Here is a 23,592-nt window from a genome sequence, read left to right as displayed (position 1 = left end):
AGGAGTGGGCGTCTTCCCGGACGCCGTGCTTGGGTCGAGGGTTGCTGGCTCAGACCGTTGTTTCATTTGTAGCATCATAAAATCAGAGTAACATGTTATATGCTCTGACCTCCCCAAAAGACAGAGGGCAAAGATGACACCAGAAGGATTGCAATGGAAAGTCTGGCAGTGAAGATGCTACAAAAAATGGCACAAAAACACACAAAAAAGGTACCCAAGGCAGCTAAGAGGAGCAGGAGTGACAGTTCAGGAATAGGTAGCCCATGTTTACTGGGGAAAGTACATTCGAAAATATGAAAATACCTCCCTAGACGGGCTTTTGTGGTGCTGGTTTTGGAGTGACAGAACAGAAGAATGATAAAAGCAGGTTGGGTGAATGGTATAAGCTGATCTCTGAGGGCTTCAGCACTAACGTCCTTGAGGAAAGGAGTTTGGATAAAGGAGAAACAGGAAGGGTATGGACTACAAATAAAACCACCACCTTTTTCATCATTATAATTTTACCATAGACAATCAAATATACAGTTTATTTGCTAAAAAAATATATACATAAAGTAATAATTATGCCCATACGTTGAGTGTGTATGGCAAGTGGTCTATTTGCAAAATATACACTTCACTTCTGAAGCCAGCCAGTACAACCTGACCTGTATCAGAAAACCCTTTTATATGCTAACCCCGAGTATTTCCCCTGAAGAGCCTGCCAACTGGGTTGATTTGCTAACATGAGCTAAAATACACAGAACAGTGAAGGAAGAGACAAATATCTTAAAATTCCACTTTTATCTTCAAGGAAAAAAATAGCGTATTAACCCAAAGTAATTTTATAAGGGATTTAGCAGTCAAAATATCTTCAAACTAGAAGGAAGAGGACCGCGATCTCTACACAAGAGAGATTTGTGTACGCACCACAGTAATGTTTGATTAGCATTTCCCATTGTATGAATTACAGTTGTGTCAAAAATGAGAAGGGTGGGAAAAATCCGAGACTCTAATTATGATTACCATCCGCAGACAAGTATGATAAACAGATACCTCGGGATCGCTATTACCCCTTTGTGCTCTGAAGCACCTTACAAACAGCGTGTCAGATACTGCTAATACAAATTAAGTTAAACAAACCCATCTTGTGGATTGAGACCTTTTCTGCTAAGCGTTTGATTTTCCAAAAGACTGTTTTTTTGGTTTTGTTTTTTTTTGTTTTTCCTCGGAGCATTATGGCTGAAGAACTCAATAACAAATGAGCCGAGCGGAAAATGACAAAGTACAGAAGGAGGATTAAAGGCCAGCAGATGAAGGGAAGAATAAAAGTTGGTCACCTGGACATTTCGTATGCTAAAGGACTGGCAAGTTGAAAATGCAGATCCATTGATGCAAGGCTTTTTGAAGATTCTGAGCTAAATATCATCAGGACGTGATAAATAAATAGACGGGGGGGGGGATCTGGAAGAAGGGCTGCATGAATCTGGAAGGTGACTGGAGAAGTCAAGGACTGACTTCAGCGAGAGAAAGGAGTCAGGAGATGGAGGCACGAACAAAAGCACAGACTGCAGGGCCCTGGAAGCCGGGGAAGAAAACTTCACTCCGACACGGGAAGCAGCGGAGGATGTTGACAGACTGCGGCACAGGATGGGGGAAGTTGCACAAAGCTCAGGCAACAGCTCGATGAGGGAAGAGGAGAGCACAAACAGCGACGCCGTGCACCTCCAGCATCAAGTTGCGTATAATTAGCCTTTCCGTGAGAGCAACGTAAAGAAAGCACAGGCTCAAAATGGGAAAAACTCTACGACTTATTTGATAAACAATTTACTATTGGTTTGCTCAAGGGATTAGATACAAAGCTTTAGGTTTTTTTTGTTTTGTTTTTTTCTTCCAAGGAAATAGGACCAGCTGCCAAATATATACAATACACTTCAATAGCTTCTGTTAAAGCCACAAATAATTGGAAAATTCATTCGAATCAGATGGTCATTTTACTTTACGCCTGGATTTTCACAGTCTATACAAATACCCGCGGACAGTCTGAGGCACCACTTGACAGCACTTGCTATAAAACATCAACAGGGTAAACAACCTAAACTGTTCTCCATCTTAATATTCATCACAAAGGACTGCATTATCCCGCCTTCGGATGAGGTCATAAAACCTCACATTGTGTTTTCCACAGTTACATAAGCTATTTTCTAACACACATACGACAGCCTTTCTGCCTGTAAGGACAGCCGACTTTCACGTATCCATGCCATTTGCATAACTCCGGCATTTAATCAGCTCCTATCAGATCTGATGAAACTGTAAGCAGACAGTACAATAAAGTTTAAGGTACTGGGTTGCCAAGTGTTGTAACGCCCTTTGCAGCTCATCAGGATACTCTAGGTTTGATGTTGTCCTGGTTTTGGATCGATTTAGGGTTGAGAGTGCTGTGCTGGACACAGGGTCCAAAGCAAAATGTTTGATTGATTTTAACCCGAGAGGAGACATTAGTAGGAAAGCATCCATTTCTTAGGACTCTTTCAGTTATAGAGTTCATAAAACAGTGTTTAATTTGTATGTTTGTAGATAATCTATACTAAAGTACTTACTTTTACCTGAACCCCATACATGCATTCTACACTGCATCCTAGAAATATTTAGGGGCAGATTACTTCGACTCTCCTTGTGTTCCCAGATTATGAAGGTCTCGGCGTGAAGCAACGGGGCATTTGACTTCCAAACTAGCAGTCGAAGCCAAGAGGTGGTGGCAGACATTTGATTAAAATCCTGATTATGGCTTAGTGGAGGACTGGTTAGCGTTCGGTCAGAGGTTGGACTCGGAGATCTTGGAGGGCTCTTCCAACCTAGATGATTCTGGGAGCTCTGCGTTGAGTTTAAATCGACGTTTTTGTTTTGTGCATTCGTGCAGCCTATGGAAGCATGGGCTTTCCATGGAAAATCCGCATGCAGCTCCAACATCCTGACGTTCTGTGAGACAGCCGTGTGCTAACATGCTGTAAACAAAGCACATGGGCTTGTGGAAGAGAAGAATCACAGAAACGCGGCTTCGCTGCCCAAGCCAAATGAATGATTTCATGTTTAGCCACGTAAGATGAGCTCTTTCAAGAACCCAAGCTTCAAGGAGTGTCATTAGCCTGATACACAGATGACATTTCTAAGAAGTGATGCACGCTTGGACAGTAACACTCCGAGTTGTTATATGAAGAAGCTGGCACTCCGTATCCGAAGTTTTTCCAGCAGAGCAGTAATACCATGATGCACATTTTACTGTGCCATGAAACATTAGGTAAATTTGTGCTTTAGTCATGAAAACTAGACAATTCCTGAGGTTTACACCTTTAGGATTTATTACCCACAGAAGGACCCCAAAGCCTCTTGATAGAGCAAAGACAGGCACGGAGGACACGCGAGCAGTGACAGCTCCAAACGTTGGATTTAATTTAGCTCCTAATTAACAAAAATACACGAAGAGTTGGATTCACAAGGAGCACCCCTTTCCCAAATTGGGAAAATAAGCTGAATAATTGTAAGGAACAGCATCTAATAATTCACTGATCGGTTCCACTGTGTTGGGAACCTCGTTAAGCATGGGCAGTGCCGCTGCCATACATCACACCCTCCTGGGGAGGGCTCCGGGGGCACCCTCAGCTTAATCCAAGAACTTCTGTAAAAAACCAGGGTCCTGACATCTAAATAGGGCTGGATGGGGTCTGGCACAGATCTCCAGCTCACCCTGAGACCCAATTCCACAAGCAGACCGTGCAGGAAGGTTTATGGTAAAGGCATGTAGGTGCAAGGTACATCTAGGGACTTTTCCTACCTAATAATAAAAGATGTAAATATTTGTCATCACTCGTGCAGTTTCACTTTGACCCAAACCGTCCCTAACTGTTAAAGTTGACTGGTGACTTTGAGGGTGCAAAAACAAATAAATGAAAGCCATAATTAGTGGAGGCAATCCAGAGGGCTTAAGGCCTCTTTTCTGCGAGGTCTGGAGGCAGAAGCGAGCTCGCAGCAGCACGGGGAAGGGGTCGGCTCCTTACCCCTCTGCGCTGGGGGCTTCCAGCTCCTCACCACCGCTTTGGGGGATCACTGCATCTCCAGCAGGACCCCTGCTCATGACACAAGGGATGAAGGCTGGCTTGGGTCATTACACAGGAAAAAAACCCCTAAAAACATGCAAACTTCTTTCTGTTTTGGGTGGGGAATAAATTCAGGGATCGCTAGTTTGCGTTGAGCGGATGGCTCGGGATCGCGGGCGCATCTGCTGGGGCCGTTTCTGTATACACTCCGCTGCGATGCCGTTATCGAAACCAGATTTTGTTGCAGAGCACACCAGCAGCTGGGTTCTGTACCTCTCTGGCCAGTACATGACTGGTTAATTCCCAATATTTATGTTTCTTGGAAACAGAAAGATTAGTGAGGAATGTGTAACTGGAAAAGGCGAAGGTTTTTTTCTAAAAAGAGGGAAAAACAACCAAAAAACAACCTCCACCAGTCCAGATCGTCCAACTGGCTGTTGCAAAAAGTCACAAATTAGACGGACGACAAAAGAAATGATCCCGTCCTGATTGCAAACCATGCAAAGCCGATGAAAGGCAAATCAGATGGAGACAGAGGAAAAATCTCTAACGAAACGACAGGACATTTTCTGCCACACTTGTAGTCTTTGGAGAACAGCGCTTTAATTTTAAGTGTTAAAATTTAAGTTTTAAATTTTAGAATGACTTCATCTATATGAAAATGCCATTAAAACTGCCCTGGATGTATTTGCATTTAAAGTGCATTACGACAGCCTGTAGCCAACACTTGCTATTTAACCGGACCCCTCGCTATCGCAGGACGAGCCGTGTGTTTCTGGGCACCGAATATGAACTGACAAGGGAGAAATCCACCAGAAATCAATGCTACAGACATTTTAACTGATCCATCATGCTGTAGTGAGAAAGGATTTTCCAGGCAAGGGAGTTTATTACGGTTTCAAGGCCATGCTGTGACTTCACCTGACTTTAATCCTCTCTCTTTCGAGCAGCCTCTGGCAGAAGGACAGACCGCTGGTTCGACTGGGAACGGGCTGGGGATGGAAACCACCAAAATTCATGCACAAGTGGTGCTGGTGCAGGTCTGGGCTTCCAACAGTCACCACCTTCCACAAAGCTTCTTAAAATGCATTTGCCATCAAAGTTGGAAATCTGAACGGGATCGATTTGATGGCCAAGGAGGGGCTCTGGCTACGGACCTGAGCAAACTGCTGGCAGATGCAAATTTTTTCTTTCCACGCTCGCAGACTTGAATTTGCAAGGAGAGAAAGGTCAGGAGGGAGACTCCTTGGTCCCAAGGAAGGCCTCAGACTGAGCCTGCAATTTTGCAACTCCGCAATGTTCAAAGAAAGCTTCCTTCCTTTGATTTCTGTTTTTAGTTTTCATGGTGTCTTAACCTCAGCTCATGGCTTTTGTTTGTTTTTTGTTTCTTTGTTGGTTTTTGGTGTGTTTTTCTTTTTTTTTTTCTTTCAACTGCAAACAAGAGTTAGAAGTTTCCCCTTGATTCAGGGCAGAAAAGAAATGCTGGGATAATTGCATCATTTTTCCTCTGGCCCAATCTCGTGGTGCAATGTCAAGTTGGCACCATGACACAGGAGGCTCGCAATGCTCTGCTGACTGCAACTCTGGTTCTCTTCCCACTGCTGGTACCTTTTCAGGCCCAGATCACTCACAATTAGGCACCAAAAGAACAAGAAATCCCAGGTAACGGTACCACGTGTGTAAGGCACCTCCTCACAGGGTCTCTAGTGAGATTTTCATCTTTTGTCTTAAGTTTTAATATACGTTATACACAGAACTAAATACGAGAGCATCCACTAATTAAATATGCATCTGGTCAAAGGCTTTTGGCTCGCATCAAGGGAGTAATTCATACTTTAAACACATTTCCTGCAGGAGGAGGACATGTCAAGTCAGTTTGAAACCAACTCCAACAGTTTCAGCTCACCAGCAGCCTCCCAGTTCACCCAAACCACTTTGTAATGGAAAAGAAAAAGCATGTGCAGTCCAACTCTCAAAAAGAGAGACATACACCCACGTTATTTATCTTAACCGGACACATTTGGGGAATAAAACACAAAGAAAGGAGCAAAACGCTTCATGCGATTTTCACCATTCAATATTTACAAAAGGAAGTCTATTTTTCTTCAATGTCGCCACTAATTAGCGGTGATGCATTTTGATTTGGGGCCTACGTAGCAGAACTAAGCTCCCTTTTCTCACCCCAAGCTGTCCAGGACCAGCCACGTGTTTCCTACACCCCTGTGGTTTGCTCAGGTACTCCAAAACGGGAGGGCAGGAGAGGAGAACGACTCCTGAATGCCTCGCTGCTGCCACATCACCACTATCCAAGCCTTCCCCGCTGCCACCCAGCAAGTCTTTCTCCAGAAAACAAACACAATGCACTTGCAACATCCAGACAAGGGAACAGTATAAACAGGTTATGATGACAACTGAATCGGATGCGTAATGCTTTAAGTGTCTACTAATTCTGCATTGTAATAGAAAAGCTTTAAAAAAAAAAAAAAGCATGACATCCGCATGAATGCCAAATTAATTCATTATGATCAGCGCTACCACAATGAACACCAAATTAATTCATCACTGCAGAATACACAGAGCACTACCCACTCGTTAGGCTTGCTGACGACAATATAGGGATGACAATCCTCGCCGAAGAGCCGCAGGAGGTCACAGGTACCGCTGCCTTGCCCGCTCAGGAGCAATCTTGCACGTGGACACGGATTTCAGCCACCTGCCCCAATACGTGGGTTGCTTTCAAATACAGACCCTGAGCATGGCCAGCTCCAGCACACGTTATTCCCTAGTATATAAAGAATTAGCAACAATGCTTCCTTTCTCCAAACCAGATCATTCCAGGAACTCTCAAGGCTTTGTCATTTTTACAGGATAATAAGGAATACCCCAAATAAATCTGCTCCAATTCCTCAGTCTTCACCATCTCTCCTATATAGCTTCTGGGATCCAACATTAAGGCTGTTAGCAAGGTCTTTTCGCTGGACTCTTGAGTCAACTGCATTTGACAAAACTCAAGTTTGAGAAATTGTTTTGCACTTTTGGAAAGTTTCCACTCCTCCAGGAACAGCTGAGGCATGGCTGCAAGCCTTGAGGCTTGTGCCAGGGATAACTTACATAATGGCAGCGTTTGATTTTGAACTGAGAGATCACTGAGAGAGGGGCTCTTGAAGCCTCCTTCATCTCCCACCTTCTGAGGCGCTGCCCTTTGCTCAGGCAGCATCTGCTATTTTTCAGCCTGGCCATATGCTCGGAAGAAACTTACAGGGCTTCGAGTCTCTCGCTGTTCCCAAAAAGGCCCCAATACCTTTGCAAGGCAACTCAGAAAAAAAAAAAACAAACACAAAAGCCACCTGTAAGGAAAGGATGGAAACCGTTTCAGCAGCTGGTCCTCCTTGCTGGACTCGAGGCCCAGATGTCTACCCAAACCCAAGATGAAATTACTCCTCCCAACGTTATGGAAAGCAGCAGCTCCAGCAGGGAACGATTCCAAGAGGAGAAGTTTCAACGTGTTGCTGGAAATCCTGTCCTTAGCTCGTCATTCAAGTCTCCTGTTTAAGTTACAGGGACTTTGGAGAATGCTGCTGAGAACTCAACCTGTGAAAGAGCCCATAGCTTTCTAAAAGCTGTTTTTAGCTAATTCTCTCCTCTTCCATTACTTTTTCCACCATCAAGAAAGAAATCGACCTTCAAGAGCTACGGTAGCCTTTGAAATGAAGGTACAGCACTTAAACCTGCAGAGATGGGAAGCTGTTCAATGTGTCCTCCATGGAGCGACACAATTTATTCAAGGTCTTGGTGGAGCACACTACACCACTCCAATAAAATACTTCTTGCTGTTACGTTCTTTAAGGTTACAGAGTGGAAAAACAACCACAAGCTCAAGGAACGGAAGTTTTACACCCACCATGTCTGGATGAAAGTCCTTCCCAGGACATCCTGCCTTGCTCTTAACTTCTGAATTTGCCAACAGAAGGGTTTTTCTAGAAGGGTTTTTTTCTAGAAGGGTTTTTCCAGCAGAATTGAGGGGAGAACTTTCATCTGTCCTCCCCCTCTCCCTTCACAGCACTTTGCTAGGCTAGAGAACACGAACCCAGCCATCACTTCCCAACCGAACCTGGCTACCTCCAAGGGTAGCGATGCCAGCTACGCTTCTCGTCTTAGAGGAGCTGGTTTTGAAACCAGAGCATTATGTCCTTTAGAGGATCCAAAGCTTATTTTCAGAAGTGCTGATACCAAGCAGACGTTTGTTGAAGAGACCATTGCAAGGGAAGGGAGTGCTAGTTCATTTCAGCACATCCTGTTTACAGCCTGTGCTACTTTCTAAGTCATTCAACCATGACAATTGTTGTCCTTCTGAATATGTTAATTGTGATATTTTTATACAGCTCCAGAACATATTTACAGACCACAGCAGACTTTCAACAACAATGAAACTTGTAAGCAGTAAATATAGGACAATCATCCAAAAACAACCAGCTATCCTTCAACACGTCTTGGCATTTGGGACACCATCGCCATTCAAAACATATGTTAGAGAAAGCTTTGCAGCACAACCCAGCCGAGGTGCTTCTCGGCCTTATGCTTTCGGTTTCGTTGCCGTTTCGGGACCTCGATGCCATCTCGGGACCTGCCACCCTCCTCTGGTGGCAGCATCCAGAGCTCACTTTGGGGTTCCTCTGCTTGCTCCCCATCCACCTGGGAAGGGAACGGGTGGGAACCCACCAAGGGGCTTCCACCAGCAGCTGCCCAAGCACTGGGGAGGACAGCTTGGGCAGGAACAGCTTGGCCAAGAGCCCAAAGCCACCCCTGGTTCTCCCTTTTGACGTTTTACCTTAAAATTCAGGGCCCCTCTCCCAGCGACTTGTTGGCAGCACTTTCGGGTATTTCCAACTGCGACAAGCCCACATTCAGAACCAGAGCCGCAGAGAGAGGCACAATATATTTTAATTATACATGTTTACTTTAGAGGAAAGTAAACAAAGATCAGTTTAATGAAAAGAGACTAACGTAATGGAAGCAGCTGGAAGGTTTTTTTTTTTTTTTTTAAAATCCAAATCACCATTTCTTCCATTATTTAAAGTTGTGTCCAAGTTTTTTTGTTTTTTTTTTTTAATATATTTGACATAAATCTAAACCTATTTTTTTTGTATGCTAAACAGGTACAAATGCAGTATTAAATACTGCTTAAAACCCTAAGGTGTTATGTAGTCGGTATATTTTCCCCCATTTAATTTATTCAAGGTCTCTCTTTAAAAAAAAAAATCACTATAAATTTTCAGCTCTAGTGGCAAAAGGTTTATTGGTCTTTGTACTTCATTAAAGGTTTTTTATAAAGTCATGTTTGTTCTTTTGAGTAGCAAATAAAACTACTGAAAAGGGCAGGTTGGTTTTTAAGAGACAGATATGACCTAAAGGGAACACATTTTACTGTAGTGGAATAAACTGAGGAAACAGTTTGCAGATTAAAAACCCCTTAAAAGGAAGCATCATCTTTGGAAAAAAGAGTCTTTGCCGAGGAAAACAGCTGGAAACAGGAAGCTTTTGTGCTTTCATCCTGCCTGCTTTGATACCACCGCATCCCCATATCATAAAAAGGCAAAGAGAATGTCGTCAGCTGCATCTTATTTCAACCGTGCAGGATGGGGGGAGGTTTCGTGGAGCAAAAGCAGGACTGTCCATGAATTCACACGTGCACATACATGTGTATATATACACACACACACGTGTATGCTTAGTCTTTCCTTGAGTAATTAATCAGGAAAATGAGCGCAGGTTCATTACCTCTTCCAAAGCAGAGTACAGCACCTTGTACGCTTCTCCTTTGAAATAAATCTCAGCGCTGCCTTGATTTTTGGGGAGAGCCAAGGCATTTGGTGGTGGTGCTTCTCCCGTGGTAGCCTGGTGGTGTCTGCAGACCTCATCACCTCTGATGAGGTGGCTGTTTTTTCCAACACCATCTCCATCTCGAAAGCCCAAGCTGTCCTCCTGCTGAGCGATGCTACCAGCTTCTGAATTTGGGGGTTTTTTGGTTGCCCAGTTTCAAGACAGCTTCTGACCAGCAGCCACTGAGAAGCTGGTTGTGTTCTTCTGCGTGCCTCATCCCCAAACACGCTCGGCAAACTAACCCTGTTATAAAGCAGCGCAGGAAAATATGACATGAAGCCTTCCAAAGCTGCTAGAAGCTCGGGCAAGGCAGCAGACTTTTCTTACTCTTTCCAGGCAGCTAACCAAGCGTATTCTTCTCTTAATTTTTTAATACTTTCCTGTAGAAGAGCGTTTCGATGCTCTGCGTGACACGAGGTAAGAAAACAAGAGGTATATACACAAGGACTGACAACCTTCAATTTGAAAGTTTCCATTAATGGAATTAATCATGTTTACACAACTTCCCGCTGTTAAACTTATTTCATATCCTCATATCTTTCATCCAAGCTATTTCCCCTACCAAGAACAGAACAAAAACTTCCCCAAGGGCACGGGATCCAGTCAATTGTTAGCAGTAAATGCTCTCTCCTGCTGTCTCTTTGTCAGCCTGTTTCAGGCTCTCCTGGCTGCGGCGAGCCAAGGTTGCTGCTGCCTCGCTGCCTACCTATTTCCCAGTCCGAGGCCACTTTTTTCTGCTCTTTTCTTCTGTTTTAAGCCAGACAGGAGTGGGATCGCTAGGCAGAGCTGGCTTTCTTTCCCCGGAGCAGTGGGGCAGTGAATCGATGTGGATGGTGCTCGTTCCCCAGCTTCCCAGACAGTTCTCCACGTAGAGCTGTGACACTTTTCACTCTGGGAAGGCCAGGAGCATCCAAAGGAATTGGATCTTCAATTGCTTCTCTATGCAGAAACCAGCACTAAGCAGCATCAAGTCTCCTCCCTTTCATACATATCTACAGCTTCCAGCACAGGACACACCACCCTGATGCCAAACCCAGGCAAATAAGTTTCCCATAAGATGCCATAGCAGCTTTCTGAAGCTCAAAGCCTCGAGTTCTAGTTTTTCCTCGCTACTTGCACACCAGATATACCCTGAATCGAAGAACACGCAGATGTATATCAAAGTATATGAAGATGCACCCAGAGAAAGGCTCCAGTAAATCCAGGTGATAAAACCTAAGTGCACGCATTGCATAACAAGGCTGCTTTACGAGCACCGAGTCTGCAGTCTTCTCCCCTAAGAACAAGCAATTATGAAGGTGAAGAAAGGTAACGGCTTTAAAACAACACGCTAATCCCAATATTAGTGCCTCGGAAAGGGAGAACTGCCAGGAATTTGGAGTAATGCCCAGTTATCTGTCTTACCTTCAGTAATAAAACCGTGCTATAACCGTGAAGATAGGATACGCGCTAACCTTGTTTGGGTGGGGGGGTTGGGGTGTTTTAACTGTTCATCATAACACAAGCGATAATCTACTGGCTTTAGGAAGAGCTAGAGATACTCATCAACATGCCAGCATGAAGTCTTTTATTTAGCATATAAGTTTTAGAAGCCTAGTTCACTTCCCTCCTGCGAACGACTGCTTGATTCACTTTAGCTACTGAAATAAAGAAATAGTGAAAAAAAAACTGCTGGAAGGGGCAATAGTTGACTTGCTGTTCCAAGACCAAGCAATTTGGGGCAAGGAGTTGGGTTTGACAAGATCTTAGCAGCCGTCTACACAGCCTGGGGACTCCTCGACCCCCTTAGCATCGCGCTTGGTGGCAGAAGGTGGCACCGGGCTGTCCCCAGGAGGAAGGGGAGGCATGCCCACCTGGGAGACAAACAGCTCTCAGGACACCATGTTTCACACCGAGCTTCCTATTCCGGGCAAATCGGATGTAGAATTCACATTTTTTCATCTGGGAGACTGCAGAGCTGATGTATAGCAACATTAAAAACACGCAGAAAAACAACCACGAGCCTCAGATGCCTGTTTTCTCTATGTGCCCAAGCCAGCCTCCAATAGCTGTAAATAAAATTATAGCAGCAGTTTGTTTACAAGCAACATCACAATTGGAACAATAACAGACTAGTCACAAAACCAACAGAAATAAAATATGAGTCAACTCCTGCTTTGCCAGACTGAGGGCTCAAGATGGGCCTGCGCCGTCCCTCGGGGATCCCAGCGCTATAAGCACAATAACAGCAGGACATGCCTCATTTCCTTCGGCTGCTCACCATGGCTCTCTCCGAGATGTTTGTAAACTTCCTTCCTCTACGCATCAGGCTGTCAAACTGTCGTCAGTTCGGGGGGACTAATAATATCCTGTTGATGCCCGTGCTGATCGACCTCGGAACAAAATAGCGGCGATGTACGGGCCTTTGTGCACACAACGTGTTGGTTAAGGGAATAATCCAGGGACAGAGCCATGAAACTCGCTCGAACCGACCAGCTCTGAGGATTTCCAGCTCTTCTTGAGCTCAATAATGAGGGATTTTGAATTTCACCACGGAGAGCACGCACAGCTCCCGGGGAACCCAGCTCCAAGGGAAGAATATCGACCGCTTGTACCTCCTAGGCAGCCACACAACAAACCCAACTCCATTTCTGAACCAGAAACTCCATTTCTGAACCAGAAACCTTCAGATCCTCAGGATAAACGCTGTCAGAGGAGTTCCTCGGGGCTGGGGAAGTCAGCTCCAGGTCCCCAGAAGCAGCGCTGGCTTTTCCAGCTTCGGGAGGAGGAAGCGCACACACAACGCAACTGGGAGCCAAACAAAAGCCATTGTGTAGGGAGCAGCACTAACGAGAGCTGATGTGGCTTGGATTAATTGTTAAAACACTGAGGCAGAACTAGAAGGATTGGGATGCGAGGGGGAAGATTTGTTTACGGGACAAATGAAATCGATAGGATCAGATTTCCCCTCCTGATTTAGGGGAACTGTGACCTCCTCACCCCATATCGAACAATAGGAAATATTTTCCTTCTCCTCTCTTTGGGAAAGTGGCTCTGACTTGGTTTATACAGGAATTAAAACCAAGAGGGGCACGCAGGCTCATGTTCTTGAAGCCACATCTCTCTGAAAACCACGTATCTCAGTGTTCACACGGGGAATTAGGCATCCACATGGGTGCCAGCACCTTTACACTAAATAACTTGCCTGGAACCACGCAGCAAATAGATGTACATGCCAGGACATAGTGGGCTATTTAAAATCCCAGAGGCTGGGGTGCGAAGTTCTACAAGTTTATATGTGTATTTTTGTGTATATCCCACTCCCCTTCCTCCTCCCGTGTGGTTATTCATGATTTTGGGATGAACAAATTCAAAGTGGAAAGGCCAGCACGAGAAGGGAGAGATGCTGCACCACGGGACAAGGGCATCCTCAGCACTCCAGGACACTCAGGTCACCCACAGAGCCAACTCGTGTCCAAGTTACCCTCACAAGGCATGGGATTTTCTACTGAATAACAACAGAAGAAGTGGAAGTGGTAAGGGCTCCACAGGTAAAGAGAGAAGCAGGTGCTCCGTTTCGCTTTTACCATCATTTACAAGGCTCGCTGGCGTTTCTTTTTCAAAGCCCTATCAATTTTACAGCACGATAGAACTTTCTGATTTTGGATGATAAAAATTTGCCAACTTGCAAAGCGAATTAATGATTCAGTAAAAAAAAAAAAAAAAAAACAAACAAACAAACAAAAAAAAAAAACACAGCCCCGGTGTGAGCTAAAATAAGCAAGTTCTGCAGCAGCGAGCAGCAAACACAGCCATCAGCCGGCTGGGGCAACATTTATTTTTTATAGGAAATCTGTATAATGGAAAACACACGCAACCCCTCGGAATTTTCCTATAAATATCTAAGTGCTCCCAAATCGCTGAGCAGAGCGCGAGCGCGCTCCTCTTCCACCTCTCGCAGGAAATGCTCGATGACTTCCCGTCAGAAAGCCCCATAATCACTGTCTCTCCTCTCACCTTTTGGAATTGCCTCGCCGCTAACGTGTGTCTCAACTTTCTTTCTAGGATTCAGTAGGAAGTCTTCTCTTCCCACCCGTGCCTTGCAGCTAACACTTCGGCACTTGGAAGAGTTGCGTGTGCTGTTTGCCCGGGGGATTTCGGGTGATTTTATTTCGCCGTCATTAAAGCCTGCTTGAGTTTAGGCTCCGAGGAGGAGGTTTACGCAGGTATCGGGGTTTTGGTGTTCAAAGTGAATTTGTAGGTGTGGGTAAAAAATACAGCCCCCTTTCTGACCTCATGACCCGCTTCTGACACAGGCACGGCTGTAGGAACACCTCCACCTCCCAATTTTGTAGGTTATTTGGAAATAACCTATAAAATATTAGGACCATTCCTAAATAGACGTATATCTGAGGCTCTTGTTCGGTTACACCCCACATCCCACACCCCTGGGTGACTTGGGGGCAGTACAAAACATTATTTCCACTATTTTAAATGAAGCAATCAGACACCACTCCCTAATCATTCCTCCCCCAGTTTTCAGTACCACGGCTCAACACCAGACTTCGCCCGTCCTGTCCTCACAGCCCTTTGTGAGATCCACTATAAAATTTGCTTCTTTTGACTATTAACCCCAATATTTGGTAATATCCCTTGCCAGCTCAATTTACAGACGTTGCATAGACCAGTAGAGGTGATGGATGTCGCATACTTATAACGGGTTTTAAATCAATTTGCAAAGCTTCAGGTCCTCTCCAGATCCCATAGCTGAATGGGGCTGACGCAGCACCCTACAGGAGCAGGGGCAGCGTGGACCCAAAAAACCTAGGGTCAGGGCTGCAGGAGCTGCTTGCAGACCCTTGGAAGGGGCTGACTGGGAGGGGAACATCTCTGCTTGCCCCAAAGCATCTCCATTTATTACACGGTGACCTTAATTTGTTGTTCGCTTGCCTTTAAGAGCACGGGGTTTGTAACAGGACTGGTAGCTCCATGGTCATCACTAAACACCAGCACTGGAAATTCATTGAATAAAAACATAAAAGATCTAATGGACACTTAGGAACTTGCATAAATATATTAACTGGGAAAAAAAATATGGCATTTCCCAGATACACACAAGCAGCAACGGTAACTTTGCGTGTTCGCTTGCCGAGGAGCAGCAATTCCTGAAAGACTCCAGCCTCCTGCCCCTGTTGTGGCTGGGAGGAACAACAAAATACTTCTGGCCGCTCTTGGGAACAAGTCAAGGGGAAAACATGTTGTTTTGGTCACATTAAAAACAATGACAACCACTACTGTGCTTGCGGGATGGGCAGAGACAACATCTGACCACTGCAGGGCTTGTGATTCAGGGATTGACATAAAACTGCGCAGAGAAAAAACCCCGTGGGCATCAGTGCAAGCTGAGGGGAGGACAAATGCAGGTCCTCCTGTCCTCCGTGCCGTTCCCCATCCCTCCTTACCGTCAGGTAATTAGCGAGCCTACCTCGGCTATAAAGGAAAAACTCTTCCCAGCCGGCCTCTGATCCTGCACTAAACTCATTTGAAATAACTCTTTTAATTCCAAATTAACCCAATTACTGCTTGAATTACAGGAACTACATCAGAGTACTTTCCTGGGAAGCGAGGTGATGTCATGCGCCGGGCTGGTGCTTGAGCACGGGAAAGGATTACAGGAGGAGAAATGGCTTTAAGCAAGAGCCACGGACCGCTTGGGGTGGGAAGGGGCGTCTGGTCCCACCTCCCTGCTCAGGCAGAGCCAGAATCCGCAATAAAATGAGTGAAAACACACTTCTAATTTTGTCCTTCCCCCCCCTGCCGCCCCGTAAAGGAAAATGGTTAAAAATCCCAGAGACGGCTGTAAGGTCCCGCAGCTCCCGAGGCACAAACCCTGGTTAGGGCACAGCGCAGGCACCCAGTGAGGCATTTAACGTTAGCCCTCAGCCCCAAACCCCTCTGGTGATCCCCTGCAGGACCTCAGGTGATGCTGATGGTGGCCGGACACGGGGCTGGGAGCTGCCAGGCAGTGCCCCGATGAGGATGCTCAGTGCGGGTGGCGCTGGACGGAGCGGGCTGCAGAGGACACGCTTCAAGCAGCGGCACCCAGAAGCACCTCTCCTGCACGTAAGAGGATTAGGACACTTTTTTTTCCCCCTCTTTGCTTGCCCAACCACCCAAAGCTGCATTAATGAGTCACCGCTGCTGCTTATGTCAGCAGCAGCCCTTGGCTCGAGCGCTGGGTGCCGAGCGGGGCCGGGGAGAGGAGCTGGCCCCGCCGAAGGAACCGGAGGTTTCTGCTCAACTCCTCCGCACACAAATTTGTTTTCAATTTCCTTAAATCCAGGTATTATAAAGATTGACCTCAATGTCGTCTTTTAAGCTCGCTCCGGAGATTTAGATATGGTTTATGGGCTGCAACATGACTAGTTAAATCAAGCCTTTAATAATCTCCTCGGTCCTAATACGTTCCGTTCTCTCTCATTTAGAATTTACACTGAGCACAGGTTTTGATGCTTGAAATGCGTTTTAGAGAGAATAAACACAAGTGCTTTTCATTTCTAGCAATCTTTCTATCATGGTCCCTTCCCAGCACGCTGGGGACAGGGAGGATAAGGGGAAAGAACCAAGGGGGGCCCCAAGTTGTTCTGCACCCAGCGCCTCCATCGGGCAGCCCCTTTCACTCCACCCTCTTTATTTTCACCCCCTGATCCCACCACTCCCTTTGGACTTCAAAATGGATGGGAAAATCATACTCAGTTCCAAAAAAAATAATGAATAATGTGTTAGATTCAGCACGCCAAAAATCAAGGCTGGTGCCCGCTAGCCCTGCGCCTAGCCCACCCCTCAAAGCACTCCATATAAAACTTGCTCTCCATTGAAAAAATGAATAAAAAATAGGTTGGCCTGACTTGTCTAGTGGAAAGCAGCCTTGCTGCATGGACTCTGACCTCGTGCTGGAGCATTTCCATTGAGAACGAACCCTGCTGAGGGCACAAGGTGAAGGATGTGGCTCAGCACCGTGTGGCCACACTCTAGAAGGGACCTGCAGTGGTTGGGCTGAATAAATTGCCGTATGAACTACAAGAACTTTGGGATCCCAGAAGAAAATCGGGTTGGCGATGGGTTACTTTTACAACCAGCAAGAGCTGTTGTCAGCACCCCGAGATGCTGAGGAAGGCGAGCAGCAGCCTTTCTGCGGCCCCTGCCAGAAGGAGCTGCAGCATCCCTGCCGTATGCCGAAAGAGTTGCTCTCTCCTACGTCTGCCCTGTCAAAGCAGGGATTGCCAGGGAAGAAGTGAAAATAAATACAGGAAAATTACCCCAAATATACGAACACATCTGAGAGATTCCCATTTATTTTTCCCTGACCTTTGTCAGCTATAATTTTATAGGAAACTAATAATGAGAGCTGGCAAAAATGTCTTGACACAGATGCATTTTCAGCAAAGGGGGAATACCTGGCAGAAAAAAACAAGCAAGGAAGAATAGGGAGAACAAAACCTGTGCTTATTACTACGGCGCTGGTATTTGCATTTATTAGGTATTGACCAAGTACTCATATTTGCATTTATTAATTATTGACCTAATAAATGCAAATTAAAAAAAAAAATCAGACTGAATTTTAAAGATGTCAGACAAAAGCTATAGATTAGGCTGGGGTGTGAGGGTTTTTTGGTAGTCATTTTGTTTACAGTCAACTGGGGGGGAGGTTTTAGTCTCTTTGGTGCTGTTTTTTTGTTTATTTATTTTACTTAATCTTTCAATATTTAGTGTCTTAAAGGAGTTCTCACTGCCACTGCCCCCCCCCAGCTTCCTTGGCTGGGCTACAAGACTGCAAACCAGGGACTCCAGGGGAAAACTAACACAAGGGGAGGGGAAACAATTACTTTTATCAGTCAGAAATCAAACTGCAAACACGTTGAACGAAATATTTACAAGAGAACTCAAAGTACGTTTAAAACTTCGGCTTCTTTTAAAATCTAAATCCGCAGGAATTAAACAACAGGAATGAAAAGTTAATATTCGGGCATTGCAAATTTGGTGCTCGTATTTCAAAATATAAACCACTAGTGGAAATAACGAGCCCAATCCCTGGCACTGTGGCGTGGGGAAAAGCAGCACTGATCCTGACATCACCAGCCTCTTCCCCTAACACACGGGGAACATTTCCTTCGTTCCCATTTGTCCTACCAGCACAGCTCCATGGCTCAGCTGTCCAAGGCTAGGGCTGGAAAATGGATGAGAGACTGCAATACAGGATAAGCTATCAATGGAAATAAAACCCCAAAGCATGAGATCTGCTAGTTCGAACACGCTGAAGGATGCCTGCACCAAAAAACAATCAGTTCAATACACCGGCTAATACAAATCACTAATAGTTTGTATTTTTAGTGCCTCTGCTCATTTCAACGCGGAACTATTTCACAAGCTTAGTCATCAAGTTCCTAAACACTGATTTAAACTGCTGGATTTTGCCTGTTATAATTGAAACCTAAATTCCATCCAAAAGCAAAACCTGCTGGAAACCACAATTCAAAAAATCACGCCTGAATAAATAATGAAAGTTTCATTCACCCTTTTTTTGTGCAGTGCAAATACAAAGATTACCTACCCGAATTAGTGCCATAATTGTCGAAACGCAAGCGATACCTAAAGGATTGCTATTTCCAATAAAAATAATCCACGGTATAAATGGAAGAGAGCTGATGCCTGTGGTTCAGACACAGGATTTAGCTCCCTCCCTACTGAACCTCTCCACCTGGAGGGGAGCATCGCCTGTTTGCGCTTTGCAGGGGCCAAGCTCCAAGGAAAAGCCCTTGGGAACGAGACCTCTACAGTGTCCAAAAGGTGATCTCGAGGTCTTAGGGGACAAAACGTAGAGGGAGAGCAGCAGATGAACAGAATTATCTGGTAAGCAGTGCAAAAGGTTTCTTTTTGCCTGTGAAACCATGCAAGGGATTGCCAAATGTGTGCTTTCGAGGAGGACCAAGGGCCGGCCAGCAAAAAAAAGGGCATCGTTAAGCACCTCGGAGCCACAAGTTTCATGTCAAATCGGCATGCCACAATTTCAGATGTTTATTGAGACCGCTCGGGTCTGGGAAACGAGTGGAAAACCTCCCGCGAGCAGCCTGCCTGGTGGCATTTCAGCACTTCCACTTCTGGTCCCGGCCAAAGCAGGAAGCGCAGAGGCGTGCTCGGAGCAAAACACGGGGAAAAAAAATGCCACCAGAAGATTCTGCCGCCAGCTTGTGAAAAACATCGGCTACAGGAGAATTTCAGGCAAGGAGCTGCAGCATCTCAGGCTCCTTTATGCATCCTCAGGGCAAACGGGACAAGTTCCCTCTTCTTCAAAAGCCCCCGGCAGGAGAGGGGAGATGCCCGGCTGCCAGGGAAGGGAGGGATCGAGCAGAACCGATGGCTATAAATGAGCTACAGACAACCTTGACTGGAGAAGCACTCAGTTTCCCCAACAAAAGGGGGTCTGCTGGGGAACAGAGAGGCGCAAAGAGACCCCCAGCAGACCCCCAAATTTTGAAGGGGGTCACGGATGGTGACGGGCACGGCATGGAGCTGCAGGAGGGCAGGAAGATGCGTTCGCCTGGGCTGGAGGGAAATAACATTATGCGGTGATAAACGGGGATCACGAGGCCAGGAAGAGGAGGGTGGAGAATGCGAGAGAAGAAAATCAAGAGAAATTAGCAGATTAGGAAGTTCCTCGGAGGAAGCTGATTATTTAACCCGTGGGCACTGAACCTGAGGTGAAGGGAGGCTCGGACTGCTCTTTGCGCAACAGACAACCACCACCACGGAGGTTGAAGAAGCTATTTAAAATTGAATGAGCCGTGATAAATTATGAAGAAACGAACAAAAAGATGGAGTTTTCAAGGGATTAAATTAGTAATTCATCCCCAACATGCAACTGTTGAGGGAAGAGTGAGGATCCATGAGGAGCCACAGATGACAGCGGTGAGGGTGCGAACCCAGGCACATCTGACCTCCTGTAGACCCAGCGCAACCACCAAAGAGGTTGGAATGAGGGCAGAGACTTAATTTGGAAGCCATCTTAGAACAGATTAATTATTGAAAGGAATTAAAATAATTAGGAAAATGAGGTACACCAGGACAAAGCATGACATGTTTGAAGTTGGGTGCTTTTTAGGCATGTTTTCACCTGAGATGCTCATCTTGGAGAAGACGAGCAGAAACCCAACACCAACCACCAGGAGCATCCCCACACAGACCACAGGTCAACGCAGGGCTCCAAATTGCACAGCTTCTGCTTTTTGTAATACCTGGAGAGACCGACAGCCTACATCCACTGAGTTATTCCATGAGCTCCAAAACAGAAGGCTTCAAAGTTTCGGACTTCTGATGTTTTTATTTTGCTCGTTAATAACCAAGAGAAACGAGACAATTTCTTCGAAGCCTTTTCAAATCAGTTGAGCGAGTGGTCAACAAGGGCATTAAACAAACATCGAGTACTAACTGATTAACCGTGGCAACGGGAATTTACATTTTCTAGCTGCCCAGCAGCTGTGAGGAGCTATGAGGACACACTGGCTGTCTCCGAGACGTGTCCAACCCCCAGCTCCGCGTGGGTGACGAGCCGGTGTCCCTGCCCGGGACCTCCGCACACCACTACCCAGTGGGTTTTTTATTTTCTCCATCGCATTCGGTCTCGTGCCAAAGTCAGCAGAGGGAGATTTGCTGTTTAGAAGAATTTTAAATATTTGGTCAAGCCTCAAGTTTTTGCTACCCGTTTTGTATTGCCTCGAACACAGCTGAGCCCCGGAGGGGTCTGCCAGCAGCTCCCAAACTTCTGGGATTGAAATAACCAAAAATAATCATTGAAACAAAGCAACTTCAGTGCAAACCACCCCCTCAAGGATGGAACAGTTGTGGATCCAGCTTAATAACCCATGTGCCAAAATGCACAGTGTCATCATCCTGCAGTTTGGATCGGGATCACTTCCAGGTTCCTCAGTTGCTCCTGTTTCCCCTATTTAATCTCAAAACGGGTGCCCCCACTGGAAACAGGGCACTGACCCCAGCAGTTTGTGGCCAAAATGTTTCCTCCAGCTCCCAAGCCCACTCTTCTCAATTCTAAAATTTGACCCAAGATGGAGATTGAAGCGATTTGGGGTTAAAACAGAAGTGTCACGGGGTCAAACCTAAAGCAAACGAGCTCGTGGTTGGTAACAGGGAGGATGCTGCCTGAGCATTTGAGAAGACAGGCAATAAAATGTATTTCTCTCGCAGGCAAATCTTGTAACAGATAGAAAAACAATCTTAGTCTCTCGCTAAAGGCACACTCGCTAATTGAAACAGAAATAAAACGAGGAATAGGAAAGAGATAAAGCTCCAAAGTTACGCCTAGGTCCAATTAGTAGGTAGGGAGTTAAATTATCAGTTAAAGACATTCTACAAGTTTCAATGGTGAAAATTGCAAGGGGAAAAGCATGCTGTAAAACCGCCGCCACCTGGTCCCGATAGCACAACCCAGAGCCTTTTGCTACAAAACCGATCCTTTACCTCGAGACGCAGCCCAGCGACAAATGCAATTAAAGCCAGAGCCCTAAGAAGCCCTGGTGGGGTCACCCAGTCCATTTATTCGCCAGGACAGCCGAGCTCCAACAAGATCTAAGTCCTTAAACTCCTTGACAGCATCCCACTCCTCTTCCCTGTAAAAAATAAGCTTTCCTCAGGCTACAGCTTGCCAAAATTTGCCTAGGATAACCCCATTTTCAGTCCCCCTAGGACAGAACCCCATCACCTTGCTGCGCTCATCTCCAGGGCTTTGCTTTTAGGGCCTCCAAAACCAGCACAGAAAACTCCCATTTTAAATACACTTTTTTCCTACTGCTACTTTATTATTATTATTATTATTAAAGCAGTACAATAAACTAATCAAAATTGCTAGGCGGATATCTTAAGTAATGGGTTCTGATGCTCTCCAGATGACAGCGCACGCGTGGATTTACTGCTTAGAGGGGAAATAACAGACAATAATTTGCATACTACACTGCAAAGCGCTTCCATGCTAATTGTAAAAGCCTGGGAGGTAAGCAGGCACTGTTATAGCCCGGCAAGGGCCAACCCAAAATTGAAGGAACTCAGTTTTATGGACAAGGGCAGCCCTATAGCCTCTGATTCAGGGCAGCCAGAGAAGTTCTCCAGCAGGATGGCAGCACAGAGCATCAGGAAGAAGCACAGAGCACACAATAAAACCTCGCGGGCAAGTATTTGAGGGCAGAAACTTCTCCTGAACATTTGTGGTGGGAGCAGGATTAAAGGCACCAGCCCCGGTGGGCTGTTTGGGGCCACCTCGCTGGCACACCAACACCACGAGCCACCCCGTCTATGGCAGAGGGCCTGGAAATCTGGTGATTTGTGTCTAAATTGAATTAATATTTTGTTAATTCAGATGTTTTTGCTGCCAGCCCCGGTCACCCAGCACCCAGCCGGCAGGGCACGGGGCAGCAGCGAGGCTGATCTCGAGCTGAGCACCCCATGAAAGCAAAAGGAACCACGTTGGCCTGGTGCAGCAGAAATATGCAAGCGTGTGAGTCAGTAGTTCCAAAAATACACTTCATGAGCTGCAAAACAGATATGTATGTTGCCATGGCACTTAAGCAAAATTAACAAGTCTCGGGCTCGTTTCATATATGAATAAAAATCCAAGGGCTCGCGGTTTTCCCCTATGCTCAGCTGCTTTATTGCTTGCACACTAAGGTCAGTTTTGCCACTGATTTCATTTGTTTTTTCCCCCGGATTTGGCTTTCAGAGCAAGACAGCTGAAGGGCATTTAAAGGTGCAGAGAGGTGCTTAGCAGGATTTTTACAAGTGCCTGGATACCTGACTCTCGGCGCTGGCTAGATGTCTCTGTGCTTCTTAAAATCCTATTAGGTACCTGTCTGCCAGCCCAGGCACCCAAAGACCCTACAAATCCGGCTGTCGGAGCCTGATCCCGCGCCGTTACGGGGAACGGGAGCTTCCCCACAACTCCAGGGGGATGGAGGCAGCCCTGAATGAACGCACTGATTCAATTATCTCCCGCACACAAAGAGCGAGGTGCTCCTAGGTGGGCGTTCCCACAAAAAAAAGGAAGGCGTGTTGCTAATCTGGGCCCTTTTCCACATCTGTCGAAGCCTGGAGCCGCGCCAGACTCAGGTGCGCCCAGCCATGCCGCGATGCTTCCCATCATTTCTGGGGCCTGCTGATGAATCTCCCACCACGCACACACTTTTTTTTTTTGGTGGTGCTGGTCAAAGCCTCAGCACAAAGCCCCGCAGAAGTGGGATGCGTCAGCACCTTCCCTCTCCAAGGGGATGGAGACCCTCGTTGGAGATCCTCGTTCACCCAAAGGAAACCAAACCAACCCCACCGATTTTCCTAGAACTTCACATGCCACGATCCTGTTCTCACTACTCTTTTTAATATACGTTTGTGCTGGTTCCTTTTTAGTTAAATCTTTCCATGTATGAAGGTGCTAGAGCTTTCAACAGGCAGCACACAGCAACGGGAACCCAAAAATGTTCCCCGTGGCAGCAAACCTAACAGCCAAAACCCATAATAAACCTTACTACTCATAAGATAAGGCCATTTTCTCCTTGTCCAAGGCAGCAATGAAAATGAAGCCTCAATCTTTTCAGCCCTG

The 23,592-nt window shown here is 46.0% G+C and overlaps 1 protein-coding gene across 25 annotated transcripts in view; it reads right to left on the bottom strand.

The window, feature by feature from the left end:
- Positions 1-23,592, bottom strand: part of LOC311426517 (transcription factor 4) — a 173,581-nt gene that overhangs the window by 122,791 nt on the left and 27,198 nt on the right. Inside the window, exon 1 of one of the 25 annotated variants that reach the window (XM_084502903.1) lies at positions 8,905-8,979. The exons of the other annotated variants lie outside the window; for them this stretch is intronic. The gene's annotated coding sequence lies outside the window, so the exon portion shown is untranslated. Of the gene's footprint in view, positions 1-8,904; positions 8,980-23,592 lie in introns of those variants that run through there. 25 annotated transcript variants of the gene reach the window in all.

Source organism: Aythya ferina (assembly GCF_964211825.1).
Source record: "Aythya ferina genome assembly, chromosome: W".
NCBI classification, from domain to species: Eukaryota; Metazoa; Chordata; class Aves; order Anseriformes; family Anatidae; genus Aythya; species Aythya ferina.
This window is presented reverse-complemented; position numbering and strand designations above follow the sequence as displayed.